Source organism: Typopeltis vanoorti, chromosome 5, assembly GCF_054136105.1.
Source record: "Typopeltis vanoorti isolate ZY-2024b chromosome 5, IOZ_Tvanoo_1.0, whole genome shotgun sequence".
NCBI classification, from domain to species: domain Eukaryota; kingdom Metazoa; phylum Arthropoda; class Arachnida; order Uropygi; family Thelyphonidae; genus Typopeltis; species Typopeltis vanoorti.
In genome coordinates, this window is record NC_143553.1 from 157153532 (window position 1) to 157167601 (window position 14070).

Genomic DNA, 14070 nt, shown 5'->3' on the forward strand with positions numbered 1-14070 from the left:
AATATTATAAGATATGCATAAATATTATTAATAATAATAATGTATTTGACATTTTTTTACATACACATTTATCATATTTTATTTAGTGTGCTATGAGAGACATTTTTCATTTTAAACATATCGGTTATAAAATAATTACGTACTAGATAAGAGAGAGAGAAAGAGAAAGAGAGAGATTGAGAGAGAGAGAGAGACCGGTTCTCGCGTTAGTCGATCTTTGGTACTGGCAGGCAATATTTTTTCTTCTCGTAATCTCAAGACAATCCAGCGTAGAACCCATATTATTTTCAGACAGTAAACATAGCGTTAGGATTAGAGACCAATCTTTTAAAATCAATACACTATGATGAAGACTTTAAGCTGTCGGTGGCACAGTTATATAAATTCAATTTCTTTAACTCTCATCATCTATCTTTGTGTCATTTTCTCTCATGTATGAGTTATTGCAATTGTTGTTATCGATGTATGTTATTATCATGAAGAATTATGAAATAAATTCTTAATGGAACCAAGGTGCACGTTATGTTTATTCAGATTGAGCTATCACAACACAACACTTAATCAACTTGAATAATTAAATGAATACGATAAATTTTTGTTTTCACATCCTAATTGTGATATCTCAATGAATGTGTGAACAGAAGTCCGAAGTTTTCGAAAGCACATTATTATTCGTTTTACTCTTTTTTGTACACTTCTGCTATTGAGAAAATCATTCTTTCTGTCATAATTATTTGCTAATAGTAAGTGTTAACAGTTTCTATCTTGTTAGAGCTTTATAGGTGCATTTTCATATATGAAAATGCACCTATAAATCACTAAGCACACAGAATCTTGATTTTGGCAGGTTGACGTTTCATAAGAGAGATTACCTGATTTCTTTAAAGGTAAACATGTAGGTTGGGAAGATATTGTTACTTAAAGTCATTTTGAATCTCTGGAGGATCGGATAAATCCTTGATTTATACCAATTCTATAAACAACTCACCATATCTAGTTCCTACCATATTCAGAACATAAAATATTAGGTTCAAAACGTTTCAGTGTGCACGAAATGTTTTCCATATGGAAAATGGCAGCGTTCTTAGGAAAACCATAAGTTTTAAAAATCTTGGTAAAAGGCCAGAGAAACCAATAACATGATGGATAGATACCATTGGCCAATAAATTATAAATAAAATAAAACAAAATAAATGTTATATTACAATGTCCATAGAATGAAACAAGCAGTGATGACAGCACAGTGGTAAAAAACACTGACCAGGCATGCAGTCAGGAATACATATCCATACTTGAAGTAGAAAAAAGCCATCAAAGGCTTGAAATGTGGAAAGGCAGCAGGAGTAGATGATATTCGACCAGAGATGCTGAAGTATGGTGGTATAAAAGTCTTACAGTGGCTGCACTGCATAGCTCAGAAAGCCTAGACAGAGGGGCGAATTCCCAATGATTGGAGTAGAGCTCTCAGAGTACTCATATATAAAAAAGGAAATAAAACTGAATGTGAGAATTACAGAGGTGTTTCCCTACTGAGTGTTCCTGGCAATATCTATGCAAGTATACTTGAGAAACGATTGAGAAGAGTTGTGGAAGAAAAGTGGGGTGAGGAACAAGCTGGATTCAGCCAAATAGAAGCTGTCAGAATCAGATCTTCACTTTACGACAAATAGTCGGGAAAGCATGGGAATATAACAGAGATCTGTATTTAAGTTTTACCGATCTGGAAAAGGCAGATGATAAGGTGCCAAGAAAGAAGCTATTCAACAAACTACAGTTATATGGCATCAATGGGGCATAATATCAAGCAATACTTGGTCTTAATTTCAGTCGTTAGTCAGCAGTTAGAATTTAAGGAAATACAGGAAGATGGTGTAATGTTAAATATGGTGTGAGACAAGCGTGTACATTATCCCCTCTGTTATTCATTATCTATAAGGATCACATTATGAAGGAAAGTGGTATTAAACATGATATCAAAATTGGAGATGTTAATGTCAGCTCTTTGATTTATGCAGATGATGTTATACTTCTAAATAAATCCGCTACAACTCTGCAAGATTCCCTGACTAAATTGAATAACTGTTGTAATAGATATGGTATGAAGATCAGCAATAAAAAGACAAAGACAATGAAAATAGGCAGAATCATTGAAAATGTCAATGATTCTGCAAATCATTGACATTTGCAAATCATTGAAAATGTCAACTGTGTTGTGAATGGAGAACCTGTGGAACATAAAAAATTTCAGCTACTTAGGCACGATTTTTAGTGAAGATGGTAAATTCAATATAGAAATAGACAACAGAATCAGAAAAGCTGGTATGGTGGGAAGTCAATTGAATAAATTCATATGGAATAAGAGAGAAATTAGTCGGAACACTAAATTAGCTGTATACAGTGTTCAAACCAGTTTTAACTTATGGATCGGAGAGCTGGGTCAGAAGTAAAACACTTGACCAAAGACTAGAGATCGCAGATACGAGAGTCCTGAGAAAGATTAGAGACGTGAACAGATGGTATCAATGGCAATATCATGTTAAAAACGAGGATATTAGGAAAGAACTTGACATTGTCAGCATCCAGGAATGCGTTAGCAGAGCTAATCTCAGGTGGTATAGTCACTTAAACAGAATGGGTGAAGAAAGATTAGCAAAACAAGTGTTCTCTGCCAGGTTGGCAGGAAAACGACCCAGAGGAAGACCAAGATATAGGTGGATAGATACGGTACAAAGTGCCTTAGACAATAGAAATATAAGATCTGATAATGTTGGAGTCTTGACAAGTAACAGACTGATTTGGAGGAAAATTGTAGATAGGAAGTTAGTAATGATGTAATTTTGTTCATGTAGTACTATTTTATCCCGTACACATCTTGAGGGTACATGGCAGGAATTTGATGATGATTATGATAGAAAAGTAAAGTACAGGGCAAACAGGATTAAAGGCAACTAATCTAGAAGGCCAAGGCACGATTTCAGCTGCAGAGCCATAGAGAGTAGAAGACAGTGTTCGTGATAACGGAAAATTAGGCCAGAAAGCAGACAAAAATAAGCGATCATATCAGGCCTCATGTACGTATCGATATTCGGCATACAGACGTAATCATCTTATGCATCACTGTACATAATTTGAATGACAGGTTTTCTTAATATATGAACCGTTCTTACGAGCCATGAAACCATATACGAACTACATGAAACCATATAGAAACACGCGGTGTTACAACCGTAAAACAGAATTGTCTTATATAGGTGAAGAAACATTTACTATACCTACTTCAAGAGCTTCACGATTACGGTAATTGTGATGATTTTGATTACAAGACGTATACATCTGGATATCCTTAGAATTTGCCGAATATTCAGAGAAAGTAGCAAATTCGGGAAGGAGAAATTATCAGTTTTCAATTTTCAGTTTAGTAAAATATTTTAACAATACATTGCAAAAGTGAACATGGATGGCATGTATTGACGAAAAGGAGGCTTCTCAGTAGAAACGACAAATTGTAAAATATATTGACTTATAACCATATCGACTGGAGCAGAATTCACAGCAATCGTACAGCTGTTATTATTATTTTTTCGAATTGATCAATCGGAAGCTATTTTCTGGCACTAAAAAGATTCCAGGCATGAAAACAACATTAAAACAGCTCTATTCTGGAAATTTAAAAATCTCATAAACAGTGATCAGAGTTTAACTTGAGGAGAAATTGAAAATTATGATAGCGAAATATCATAGTGAATCACACAGATAGAAATATCGTGGCCATGATCCTAATACTTTGTAGCCGCCGCTGGCTGCCAGAAGTACAGTTAAACAGCTTGGTATGAACCTAATGAGGATATTTCAAGGCATGCAGCCTTGAGGATATTTCAAGGCTGCATGAGTGTTCTGCACTATGCATTCACTTAGATATGCGGAATATTCTAGATGGAGGATTTAAACAACGGATATCTTGATCCCATAATCCAGAGATGGCCTTATAGAATTTAGTACAGCAAATTCGGCCACGATGGTTACAGCAACATGAGACAGTTGCTTCCTTGCTCGACGAACTTCTCTCCAACAATACCGACAAAGCCCCAGGGAGCGATATCCTGGGAAAATATATTCCAGTACCCTCTGAGAAGAAATAAAACATAAAAAAGTTTATCTGATCAGCAACAATGGATAGGTTCTTTGCAAAAGTGATGGATTGGTCAACTGATACAAGGAAATGGGACTCTCTCTCATACCTTAATTATGCTGCGACTCTTCTTCTACTGAATCTTCACATCAGGGTGATTTCTCTTTCAGGTTTTTCATCTACTCGTACTTCTCGACTTGCACTCCACGAAAGTTGTGTGAGCAAGGGTTGAAGAAGAAAGGAAGTATCTATATAGAAATTCCTTGTAAAACTGAAGAATGTATTCATAGCAGGAAAATTGCCTCCAAGCTGCTCCAAAGAATAGATTTGAATTCTCTAGTGCTATGTCATGAAATGAACTATTAAAAGGCATCATGCAGAAACATAAACCGTATGAGGAAGTGATTGCGCAGGGTTTTCCGGTACGAGAGAGATATAATCAACGATTCCTAGAGAGGTGTTGAGTGTGCAAAACCTATTCTCCTGAATTTGGGAGTTATAGAGTCTCAGGATTTGGGAAGAACAAAATAGTATTTTGAACGAACAAAAATACCAAGGGTTTTTAAGGTAGTGGCAACGGAAGTGGTATGTTTATGTTATGATGAGCTACATGTGAAAATCAGCGCAGGAAGAGGACTTGTCTTAATTAAAAGCGAAACGTTATCAAATCTAAGAGAAAGTGAAGTAGGATCCCTCTTCCTCGTAATGAGACAACAGAGTACCTTCATAGCACTGATGTTCACCAGATTAATATAGATTAACAAACAATATCAGAATATTATAGTAACTAATGATTGAAATATCACTTTTGAAAGATATTGAAGCTTCTGTCATTTGAGCACTACAAGGTTTTAATAATGAAAAATGGAGAATGAGTCATTAGCAAAATTATGGATTACATTTGAAGTTTGAGAGAGAGAGAGAGAGAGAAAGAGAAGGACTTCATATATACCTGGAAAAACGATAGAATAGAACCCTAGGATACTCTTGCATTACTAATCAAATCTGATGTGAGGAAGTATCGACCAAAACAAGCAATGAGCGATCAAAGAGAAAACTGATAACCTATTCAAAAAGGTCAGGAGGGGCACCACCAGATGATAGCTTCTTAAGAGGTCTCCAAATATTTCCTAGCTGGAATCCAAAGAGGAGTAAGGTTAGCAAGGCGGTCCTCTGTAGAACAGGAATAGGAGAATTCATGATGTCAGTGTTCGAAAAATATCCTCATTTGAATGCACGTAGCGACCAAATTGTGACAGTGGCCAGTAGCTGCTAACGGAACGAAATATTGTTTATTTTTAATTTTATACCATATAACATTGTACATAAAATCTTTTAAATTTTACGACTGCTGTTGACTAATTTGGACCTACAATTTAAAAAAATTATGTCATAGGTGAATACATTTTTGTTTTCTCCTGGAGAGCTGGGGTAAGCATAATTTGTCAAGGCATGCATATTGGTGTTGTTCACCAGTTAACAGATGGGTTAACAGACAGCGAGGAAGCTTTTAGTTAATAACCTTCACTTTTGAGAGAAAATAGGTGCTGTTAACGCCATAATAATTTGATTATCGTCTTTTGTCTTCCTTTTTAAGGAGAGACTGGTTAAAGGCTTGCTTCCAAGGTTTTTGATAAATGCTAAATGAAATTTCTGACGATAGATAAAACTCACAGAGGCTATAAGAGGTGAATGTTAATTCTGAAGGACAGGTTAGAACTCAACGGAGGTATATAAATCATTTGTCCAAGGGAGACATTGATATCAAGATTAAATGAAGATTTTTCTTATACACATCTAGGGAAAGACTTTTCTTCAAACTCTGTACAAGAGTTTGAATAAAAGACTGATGTTAAGATGTCTTTCTTATCTTTGGATGATATCGCCACATTACTATCAAGATTTGAGAGTATTCGAGAAAACTGCTTTTTGACCAAACGCAAAGCCAAGGAAAAATATTACTTTACTGATTTGTTGATGACATTTCACTCCTAATCCGGCTATGGTGGTGGCTGTCGGGAAAATTGGAGATTTCCACCTGTTCCATTGAATAGATATAGCATGTTTTATGATCATCAGCATCAGACCCTTATGACCAATGTTAGGTCTAAGCCGAATATTTCAGTTGATGAGGGTATTATATCTAATCATTTTAGTAAGGGTTATTTCAGTCACATCATATTTGGTGCCTGGATCAGAAGGAAGGATTCAGATCATGGAACGGAAGCATGTATATCTCGGAAGTCATTCTACTTGGCACCGTTGTAATGCTGTATGGCCCGAGGATACCTGAGCGGGGAAAGATATCGATCAGCAGAAACGAAAATGCAGACTAGTTTAAACTTAGGATTACTAAGAGAATGGCAATCATCTGGTGCATTTTCAGAGATAATTAATTAAGAAAAGGCTCCCAAGTGCTTCTATTTTTTCAACAATCATTGTAAATATATGATATAGCATATCATTATCGAAGTATGTTACTCCAGGTTACTTAAATAATTGAACGAATTTTGAAATACCAATTTCAGGTTTCTTGTAATCATCTTCGTTTGTTCTCATCTACACTTCCTTGATCTAAGTAAGTAATATCAAAATGCAGTCGCGAAGAACATGGCACATTCGTTCTTTGTGTAGAATGACCTGTGTAAGAATCGCTGATGCAGGTCCAGAAGGGCTCCCAAGATTCTGCAGAATATATAGGGTATGAGATAAGTGAAATGGATTTAATATTACTGAATCTCTTACTGATATTTATTCAGTAAGAGATTCACTTTTAACACCGTATTGCTAAAAGGTAAAACAGAACGCTTCTATCATTTGAGAGTTTCAGATCAGCGAGGATTCCACAGGAGTGGAAAGAATGTATGATAATCGTATTGCATAAAGGTGGTGCAACGACTTGGTTTTCTAACTATAGACCTATCAATATCTCTGGAGCGGCGGTGAAGATTTTGGAAACGTTGTGAAGAGCTCGTATATAGAAATTGATATACATATAGAGAATTTTTACTTTGCAATGAACAGCATGGGTTTAATAGGAGGAGGTCATATTTGAGTGACTTTCTCATATACTCTAATAATGTTACAGTTAATTGATCTAGGGAAATGGACACATCGTATTACTTTGAATTTTGCAAAAGCTTTTGCCGTGATAGAGAATGCAAGGTTTTATTGCATAAGTTGGATGATATGTTATTACTTATAAAAGGATGGCTGAATTACACATTTCAAAATGTAGGCATATAGCGGAATTGAGTCTGCAAGATTTAAGATGCCGGAGGTATACCACAACAACCAGTCCTTGGTCCATAGTTATTTAATGTTTACATTATTGACATTGGGAAAGATTTGAACAGGACAAATAGAACTATTTGAATGACACTAAGGTCAATTCAGTAATCAGGAATGCAGCTTATATGTAGACTTACATAATGATTTGAATAAACTGGATTTGTAGACATATTAAAATGGCTATCAGTGCAATGTTAGTAAATGAAAATTCATATGCTATGGTATAATGCGATATCAATGGATTATTATACGTTAAATTATGCTAGAGAAAATTCATCTTGTTTGGAATTTTCATAGAGGGAAATTTGATATTCAGGAGCCATATAGCAAAGATTACGAATGCAAGTTTAGGGATGACTAGAATGCTGAAAAGAACATTTTATTTATTTATTTAGTGTATGATGTACAGACCTTAGGATATTACATACATATTACATAAAACAACACAAAACCAATTATTAAAATCATATTAAAAGGGGGTATAATAGGTTTAAATGATTAAACATTAAAATTAAGAACCAGGAGTCAGAGCTTAATCCTTAAATCCGGATCCACTCCAGAGATTCTGAGGTCAGTTTAAAAAGTCCTCTTTTGTACCTGAAAATGAGTAGATAGGGCTCTCAAGCACAAGGTAGTTGATAGTCTGGATCCCGCTTCCGCATTCACAGTTTGGAGTATCTGACTAGTTCCATTTATTCAAGAGATGCTTACATCTCTCATGACGTGTTCTGTTCCTACTTAAAGTAGTCCAAACTTCTCTATGGAGATTGAAGCCCTCCCCGACGAGTTGGTGGATTTGAAATGGGATTTTGAAATTGAAGGTACTTTGAAGCCAATACTCTCACCACGACTCGTATAGGTCGAAGTTCCGGTCGTTCATTTGTATTGCACTTCTCCAGGCAGGGCGCCTGGATTTCAGTCTTTGTGAGGTATGGGAGGATATGTCTTGGTGGATAGGCAAGGAACTGTTTCCAGTTATTTTTGTTCATAATTTTCTTAATGCCTATGTCCTGCGAAGCGAGGGAGGGACTAAATAACTGAGAGTTGGGAGCCAGTAGCCAGGAGTAGATCTTAGAGCTCCAAAGATTATCTTCATAGTTTGATTCACCTGGACATTGACAAAAGAAGCTTTTGCGCTGTTCAGCAACACAGGAGCACAATACTCTTCTGGAGAATAGACCAAAGACTGTGCTATAGAAGGCAGTGTGTTGGCATTCCCACCCCAAGGAGTACCAGCAAGTTTGTGCATTATATTATTATGAGTTTTTAATTTTCTAGCAATATTTTCTAGATGATATTGCAATGCCAAATTTCTGTCTATGGTAACTCCTAGGTATTTTGGGTAATTGCTAAATTTCACCTGTTTATTTCTGAAGTAAACTTTTGGGATATAGTTGGCTGAATATTACTTAAATGAAAGGATGCTACTTCAGTTTTGTTCAGGTTAGGTTGTAATCGCCATCGTCTAAAGTATTTATCAAGTACAGCCAGATCTTCAGCTGAGATGTTCTCAAATTTTTGGAATATTGAATGTTGAGTATCAATGGCAATATCGTCAGCATACATGAATCTCCGTGATGTTGTATTTGGGATAACACTGATATATAAGTTAAAGAGCAAGAACTGATCCCTGAAGTAGGCCGTTTTTAATCTTAAATAACTTACTTTTGGATTCATCGAGAGATACTCGTATCCATCTGTCTGCTAGTATTTGATTGATTAGTTTGGCTAATTTTGGTGATGGGATAGTTTCTAAGAATCTTAAAATAAGACACTCTCTCTCTACACACTGTGTCACTGGCAGCAGAGAGGTCCACAAATACCTCTATTGTTTTTATTTTTTCTTCATAACTGTTCTCTATAAAGGTTGTCAAGGCCAGTACTTGATCGCAACAACTTCTGTCAGGTTTGAAGCCAGCCTGTTGCTGGGGAGATCTATCATGTGTACTTGAAGAAATTCTGTTCTATATCATTCTATCGAGAAATTTCAAGACGATGCTTAACCAGGCGATAGGGTGGTAATTGGAAGCAATTGTAAGGTCTTTGCAAGGTTTTAAGATGGCAATAATTTTAGATATTTTAAACATTGATGGAAGAAATTATTATAGATAGCACCAATAATAATGCCAACAAATCTATTGTAATTGTTTAGAGTGGGCTTAATAAATCTTATTACAGTGTCAATCTGTTTCTTAAAAGAATCCCAGTCAGCTTTGAGGAAGTTCCACCTAGATATTAATAAAGTTCTTATGATTAGAATATTTAGACCTACTTTATAGATTATAGGTCAATGTTGGCTATTTAGAAAAGTGTCTGATATTTTGCTAGAGATGGGGATGTGGCTGTATTATCATCCGCAGTGCAGAAGCACAAATCAGGGTTATAAACGAACATTGACATGTAAGGATACAGAATCATTCCTCCCCTTTACATGGCGTTAATATGACCTTAACTGGATTGGTTTTTGTGGTGATGCTGATATAGCGGGGAGGAAGATGCGAATGAGAGTGATAAGGACTATACTAAAATGGGATATAGGTTACGATAAGAGATTAAGAATTTGTGGAGTGCATACGCAAGTAGACAGGAGAAAGGTGGGTGATGTGGACAAGCGGCCACGTCTGGGAGATCAGAATGAATGACGTTAATGAAGGAGAGAGAGAGCGCGATATTTCTCTAGTAACGATGTGAATCTTTGTAACGGCTTGCCTCTAGACTTTGTGAGTGCACCTAGTGTGAATTAACGACACGCTATGCCTGGTATTATGAGTGGTATGTGCCACACCTCGATGAGTCAATGAATCCGTGGAGGGCTGTTTCAATAAGAAATAATGTCTTCAAATAAATGCGGCATATCTGATCTCATATGGACGTTGGACGTTGCAAGTACTTTTCACCCAGAATCTCTCGAGTTTTTCATTTAGCAAAATAAGAGTGACTTGACTAAGAATAAATATATTTCATAAGCATTATATATTTCTTGTCTTCTTAACCTTTAGAAGCATTGTAATTATACAACCAAACTATCCATATACACAACTTCATACTCATTTCTCATTGTACTGCAACTCATTGCATTCGCAAACGTGTACCTGAACAATCGTTTCGAATCTGAATTGAATTCTTATATCTTCTTCGTCTTTCCTTTGAGCACTATTTATTGAGTTATTCCCACTTTCCTCATCATTTCAAAGTTAAAATAGTCCCATTTCAATTTTGTCTCATTCGTTATTATAGCTGAAAGGTTTATTCCAAATATATCACAATTTATATTGAAAAAGAGCGAATATGTAATGTATTTTCATAGCTGGAGCTTTCGAATTTAATTAAATTAGTTATTGTTTTTATGGGAATCCCGAAATGTTATAAGACTATAGTACATTCGTATCGTGAATCGGCTGTGTGCGTGTGTGTGTGTGTACTCCACTCTAGAGACAATATAATGAACCTCTCAAACCGCTTCAACCTTTCAATGAACAGACCGGAAGTCTTCTCACCGGTCTATGATATTCATTTCCCATCTAAAGGCAATCCCAAACCGTACCTATAGCGGTATCTGGACTTGCATCCTACTGAGTAGACTTGTTGGTGCGCTGACTATTCGTTCAGTTAGACCGGTCTTAATATTACTAAATCTGGTATTTTTGACCTGTGAAACTGTGGTACATATGTTCTCATTAAGAAACTACCTCTGCATAGAGTATTTTTGAACCCCGCTGTGGAAATCGATGTCTGGATGGTCCTATATCTGGAAGATTAAATTCAACACCAGGTGTTTGACAAACATCGTGCATATTCGAGTCATGAATCGGCTGGAAAAAATAAAAATAACGTTTCTCATGAAGATAATAATGAATTTTAGATTATTTAATCATTAACCAACTAGTGCTACTTAGGTTGGATATGAAAATGAGAAAACCCGATTTATGCTTTTCACTTTGTTATATAATAGCATCATTTATAAGCATAGAATTTTATTATTGTTTTACATTATTTTTTACTTATTTTTATTGACTTCGTATTGGGTGATTCTGGGGTTCAATTAAGGTCACATACAAGTCTGGTGAATTATGAAATAGCCTGTAAGAGATTATAAAATCTGGTCATGTAGCAATATAGTTGCTTTTCATTGATTGACTAGATATATCCCTCGCTGTGTACATGTTATAATCTCGAAGACATATTTACTTCACAAAAACGAACATCATCGGCTTATGTGTATCCCATAAACGTACTCAGAAAAACGTTAGTGTCTGTGAACGAGATTATAATATATGCTCGTATCTCTACATGGTTGTTTTTCATTGGCTGACTAGACATATCCCTCGCTGTGTACATGTTATAATCTCGAAGACATATTTACTTCTCAAAAATGAGCATTGTCTGAGCTGTATAAGTTTTTATTTGCTAAGTGACAAACCTTTTAGATTTTTCATATCAAAGTTGAAATTTAGAAAGAGAAATCAACGTGTATCAACATCATGTAAGTGCAAATTCAGGTATTATTGAGTACGAATTCTTTTGGTTATAGGTAATTTAATGAGATCGCAAATGTATCTGTGTTTAATTATTAGAATTTTTTAGGATTATTCTGTAGCAACAGAATAAAGTGTTAATTTTTTCGTTCTTTCCTTTTCATTGTGTGGATAATCCCTTAATTACTTTAATATAACTGTTGAAATATGAAACAAGCTGCTTTATTTGTCTATAGCAAAACAATGCTGTTTTACCTGTAGAAGGCTGATATAAAACGGACCTCAGTGTTAAGTACAAAACGAACTAAATATTTCTCAACTAGGTTTAATTTTATACATAATATCGCACATTGAACACTCGAATTACACCGATGTAAACTAAACCTATGAAGTCACTATTTTGAAACATTTTGCAGAACATTATCCAGCTATATCATCATTATTTATAGTATAACAATGGATTGCAAACAAAGATTTATAATCTCCAAAAATTTCTTACATGCAGTCTTTCATAATTTGAGTAAAGTGGATGGATGGATACGGAGATTCGAAGGGAATTCTGTAACAGGAAAATACTTCGGGGAAGGTATAAATAGGATGATGGAATATGATTGTGTGATGAATATGAAACAAAGGTAATGAAAGTAGCTTATGTGATAAGAAGGAAGACATCAATATATCAATGAAAACTAGAAGCTAACAAAAGTCCTAAGGAGTTCCTTTATGTAGCCAATATATGGGAGAATGACAATTGCTTGTTCCTATGGTAAAGTTAACAAAGCATAACATATAGTAGAAAGTGTTAACGAAGTTTTTTGTTTAGCGTATTTATTGTAGTGGGAATATGAAGGGATTGGACTCAAAAGCGGGAAAAAAGATGGCATCACGAAATCAGAAGGATAAGTATTTATTGTACTACGAAAATGATGTTAATAAAGGAATCAGATTAGATGAGGTGTTTCGACGCATTTTAAAAGAAACTGCAAAGAATTTAACTGTAACTCAGACTTGGTTGTTTTTATACTTAGTATTTTTGAAAACCTACTACATATCGCTATTTGACCAGGATTCACGGGTTATCTGATCATTGCAGACAGTAGTAAGAAAATATGTTTACAACTGTTCACTTAAAAAATTAGTCAGTTTGAAACAATGCTTTAATATCAGGAATTTCATTAAAAAGAAATCACTAGTGTATGGAAAACTATAAATATGTTTGATAAGAACAATTTCTGTTGTCTTTAGTAAGGAGAATAAATTTGTCTTTTTTATTAATATTAAAAAACTATATTAAAACTATACCGACGACAGGTGTGGATAAGTGAACATAATAAGAAAGCAATAACGTTATGTGAAGAGCCAAAGAAGAGAAAATTGTTTTCATTTGATGAGTGGAATCTTATCAAGAATTAGGAAGCATGGCTGTGCTTCTGGGAAATTGTGTTTTGGTGGATTTAACATTTACTATTATCTTCATTTCCATTAAAAATTACTGGACGATTGGTTCTCATCTGACTTTTGTGAATGGCTAATAGGACTGAAGTGTACCGTCACCAGGAATGTTATAAACAGGAGTGGACGATAGTGAGGATATTCCTTAATATATGGTCGAAACAATGCAGATAAAAGCAGATCATTGACGAAATAATCGGATGAGAAGAAATTATCCACCATGACCGGCTACCGATCCGAAAGACAGAAAGGGATACCATGAAATAGGGAGACATGGGATAATAACCCTGAAAGCCAGACTCAAATGCTTTGGACATGTCAGGAGTGACCACATCATATTCTCCAAATGGTTCCGGGCCTTGTGTCCAAATTTATGCAAAATACTTTGAGAAAATCTAGCAATATATATAATTAGTGTTATCGGAAATAAATAGTACGATGGTACATGGATAAGAGGATTCATAGATTTTAACGTACGACAGGGAAGTTCATTCGACAGCAAAGAAGCAGCGCGGGATATCTGATAAATCTTTGTATTTGGAACTTCGGAACTGATTTTATATAGTAAGAATATCACGAATAGTCTTAAGGAGACAGCTGATGGTGGAAAGTTAATGAGTTCGATAATGGTTCATGTTATATTATTAATTTGAGGCAACGATTCTCAACCTATTTCTACTTTTTTTGAGACAAAAGCATTTAATGAAACTGTTTATTAACACA